This window comes from Perca flavescens, chromosome 5 (genome assembly GCF_004354835.1).
Source record: "Perca flavescens isolate YP-PL-M2 chromosome 5, PFLA_1.0, whole genome shotgun sequence".
Classification (NCBI taxonomy): Eukaryota; Metazoa; Chordata; class Actinopteri; order Perciformes; family Percidae; genus Perca; species Perca flavescens.
This window is the reverse complement of record NC_041335.1, coordinates 14888086-14892605: the sequence shown is the minus strand read 5'-3', so window position 1 is coordinate 14892605 and position 4520 is coordinate 14888086. Positions and strand designations below refer to the sequence as shown.

General features: G+C 41.1%; 1 long non-coding RNA gene across 1 annotated transcript; it reads right to left on the bottom strand.

The window, feature by feature from the left end:
* Positions 1–765: 765 nt before the first annotated feature.
* LOC114556120 (uncharacterized) lies at positions 766–1938 on the bottom strand. The gene is made up of 3 exons (XR_003692634.1): positions 1615–1938; positions 1110–1239; positions 766–972 (listed from the first exon to the last, which is right to left on the bottom strand). It is a non-coding gene; the product is annotated as an uncharacterized LOC114556120 (long non-coding RNA).
* Positions 1939–4520: the final 2582 nt, after the last annotated feature.

Below are 4520 nucleotides of genomic sequence, written 5' to 3'. Positions count from 1 at the left end.
ATAATTCACACACAGCTCCCCTCACTCACTGACATATATCACATCAGATGCCTGCAGCGGGCAAAAAACATAATTAAAGACTGTTCTCACCCAGGTCACAACCTCTTCATTGTGCTGGAAGGAGTTACAGATATTTCCAGGGTCGCACTTCCAGACTTTTGAATAGTTTTTATCCAAGTGCCATAAAACACATGAACTCATGACCCATATGGACTGCACTGCACTTCATGGACTATGTTATCAATTCTTATAATTTATTTATTACTGTGTTCATATTGCTTAGGTCCCTTTTTAGAATGTCTTAATTCATGTTTTACTATGTTGTCTTGGCATACTATGTGTCACCACCAGAGGAAGTGCAATTGAATTTCATTGTTATGTGCAATGGCAATAAAGGCATTCTAATTCTAACTGAGCAATAATACAATTGCTTTGAATGATATCAACTGCATGTTCCACATACATACACAACTAAGTAAACTGATCCACACTGTGCAGTAGAGGATCTGAATACGAAAACCATACCGTATGTGACACGCACACAAGGTAAATAAAATTTCATTTTCAATGTGTCAATCGTCTCATTATGATTGTCTTAATTGTCTTATAAGCTGTGGCAAAAAAAAAAAAAAATTACGTTTTGCCAATAAAGCACAATAGCACACTAATACGTATCAAAATTGAGTAAGTCAGCATGCACAATAGCAGGGCCTCTCCTAAGTGGAATGCAGCCATCATTAATGGTTTTGAATACACCTGTGCTTTTCCTACTATGACATGTCAACATGTCTGCCGTGAAAAAAAGTCTATTGTTGTTATTGTTAGTTTGTATTCTTCTTGTGTGTGATTCTCTTCAGGTGTGTGCTGGTGACGTCAGTCCCACAGCTGAAGCCGTTCAGCTGAAATCAGGGAGACGCATGAGTGGCCGAGCCGGCGACAGGGAAGAGAGCTTCAGTGGAAGGCAGAGTGAAACTGTACGTGACAGGGAAGAGCGCTTCAGTGGAAGGCAGAGTGAAACTGTACGTGACAGGGAAGAGCGCTTCAGTGGAAGGCAGAATGATACAGATAGCAAACAGTCACTGGAACTATGTTAAATCAACATTAGTTACCGAATCGACATCGACAGCGTGTTCCGGGGAGCAGTGTGAAGCAATACTGCGACCGTGTGAACCGCCTCTCTTTGTGTTGTGTCTTTGTTTAAAGACTCAGCTGTTCACAGACCCGTCGCCAGACCTCAGTCTTAAGGGTGGCATATGAAATACATGGGAGGGCACAATTATTATTAGCGTACAGTACATATATTTATAATAATCATATACTCTTGTTATACTATTCGCACGTAATCATCACGTTAAACATAACCAACAGCAATATGAGCAGGTAGCCTATATAGCCTACAACACATCACATAGAAGCAATTATGAATATCCATTAAAACACTTGGCTATACAACATATTAGATGTAACACCAGAAGCATCTCTCAAACATTGCATTTTAAAGCAGTCAACAGAAGGATATGCATTGCTATGCATGTGCCATGAGACACACACGCACGTACGCACACACACACACACACACACACACACACACACGCACAGAGACTTTGAACCTACCGGTACTTCAAGTGGAGGCCGCCTGTCCTCTCTCCAGTCCCTCCTGTCATTTGAAGCCGCATGCTTATTTAAGCCCTTGTCTGTAAATCTTAAACCCCTTAATGAAGAAGGTTGCGTCTGACGATACAAAATGCGAAGTCCTTTTCCACCGAGTAGCCTACGCAAGCCAGTCCCTGTTCAAATACCAGCTAGAGGAAAATGATTGTTTTTTTTTTAACCAAACGTTTTGACTGGATATTTCCTCAACACAACCTGTTTGGGTTTGTCCGTAACACCCCCTTATTCAACAGTTAGTTGTGGCCTAAATGCTGCCCCAGTCGCAGTTGCACTTGACCTGCAGGTCCTGCCAGGGTCGGGCTCCACGGAGCTAGCATCAGGCTCAGACTGTCGTCCAGGGGCTCCTTCTCCAACGACAACATCAGGAGGCGTCGGTGTCGTATCCAATTTGGCAGTGGAGAATGTTGGTGGGCTTTTCAACCACTTACGGATATCCATGACGAACTGAAGCGAGTAACGGTTTCCACACAGCGAAATTTCGCTTTGCTCTCATTGAGGTTGAATGGAGACAAAAATTCGCCCTGATTGAGCGAGATGAGAGCGAATCGCCGAGGGGAGCGAAATAAAGTTGACGAAAGTTTAACTTTATTCAAATGAGGACCACTCGAGAACCAATCAGGTCCGTGTGTTTGTGTTTGGAGGCGGGAGTTACAAAAAAAGTCTGACCAAGATGGCGGAGGTTATCAGTATCATGAAGATTTTGATGTGATTAAAATGTTTCTACACGAACATCGGTACTTCTATCAACACAAATTGTGTTTTATATGACACACAAACTTAGTTAGGGCACATACACCACTAAATAGATAACTGTATATGTTAGTTTAAAAACTCAAACTTTTCAGCTAGCCGACAGACTAATCGCTAGCACGTTCGGACATTGGATTTCATTGTAGCCTAGCCAGGTAGCTAGCTAGCTATGCTACTTGTGCATTTGTTTGATTATATGTTTTGTTGGCGAACATTGACGCTTGTAGCAACACGGATTGTTGTTTATATGTCACACAAACTTAAACAGGGCAAACACACCACCAAATAGACCACTGTAGATAGTTTAAACACTCAAAATGATTCAGCTAGCCGACAGGTCACCCGCTAGCATGTTCCGACATTGCATTTCATTGTAAGCATAGCAAGGCAGCTAGGCTACATAGCCAGGTTACCAGAGCATTTATGAGCTAACATTTTACCGATGGTTTGCTGCTGTGCATTTTTACCGCCCTGTCTTCTGACAGCCCGGGACATTTAAAAAAACGTTGTGGTCTTGCGTGTTGTTTTCGCAACCACGCCCCCAAGGCAAACTTTCACTGGCCGAAATTCGCGAGGTGTTTCGCTGTGTGGAACCCTACTGTAAGCCGGCAAAAACTCATTCAGCTTTCAAAAATGTGCGGTAACTGTTGAGCGGTTACACTGACGTAGGCTACGTCACGTCGTAGCCTAACTTTCTTTTTAGTAAAGCCGTGATAGGCTGTTGCAGTGTAGATTCCCATCAATCAAACAAAAATCACACCATTGTTTATATTTTTAATGTTTTAATGATAAAGAATGCAACATTAATGCAACACAAAATTAGCAACTATGATAATATAAAATTAAAGTAATTTTTTTAAGAGGTCTGTGCCACAAGCATTTTTGGAGGCGGGCCCGGCCCCCTATGGCCCGCCCATAGCGACGGGTGTGGCTGTTCAGTTTCACCTTTGGTACTAAATATTTGTCTTCTTTTTGAAGTTCTACTTTAACAGTATAGCATACCATGTTCTATCTTGAAATGTTTCCGCTTCTCCCTTGGTTTCCCCTGGGGTTTATTTCATTGTTAGTGTCTCCTCCCCTAGACACGATAGTGACGTAAATGTTTTGGCTCAGTTTGCCTGTCTGTGTGTTTGTCTGTTCTGGCATGGACATCAACTATCTTTAAACCCATGACATTTTTTAGACCAACAATATGCCTTCCTTCCAACAAATTTCGTTTAATCTTTACCGGTTCCTAAACTATCATTGCAATGTGCAACTGCAGCCAAAGTAAGCTTGGACAGGCATGTATCAACCCCAAGCAATTCTACAAAATGTGATTGCATTTCATCCTTACATATGTGAACAGAAGGTATACTTCAACTGCTTTTAGTTGTAATTGGGTCTCCAAAAGTTTATTTATCGCATTCCAAACTTTCACAACATCAATTGTCAGCAATAATAAAAGTACCAACCATCAACCTTAACTGAGTTAAGTGTGCAAAATTATTGACATATGATATGTGAATGTTCATTGCTAATGACCTAGCTCTGTGAGCCTCCATGACCACACAAAAACCTGCTAGTTTGTTTTTGCAGTTTTAAGAGTCTTAAATGTTTATGTTGTGACTAAAAACAGTGGTAAAGGACAGCAATACAGACAAAGTTCTATTCGTTAGACTGTGAAACCAGATCGGCCAGCTATTGAGAGGGCTAAGTGTGTCTCCTCACACACACCTCTTATTCATATTCCCACCATCACCAGTATCATCTGCATGCCTGAGATATGCAGGTGAGGCTGTGTCTGACATGTCTGGGCACTTACAGTACAGCCTGTCAGTATTCAGACAGTAACACATTTATTATGGTTTCAGTTTGAGCACGCTGGATTTGAAATGAAACAATATCAGTATTAAGGATGTTTGAGAGTGTTCACATAAACCACATTAGCTGCACACTGTAGTCCAGTGCAGTGGAGGCGGGCAATGATAGGGGTATAATCCCTACACTCAAATTAAATATGAAAAATATGAAATTAGCACTTTACCCTCATAGGCATTTTTTTTTTTTTATATATTTTAAATAATATATATAATATTTAAATATTTGCATGGACATTA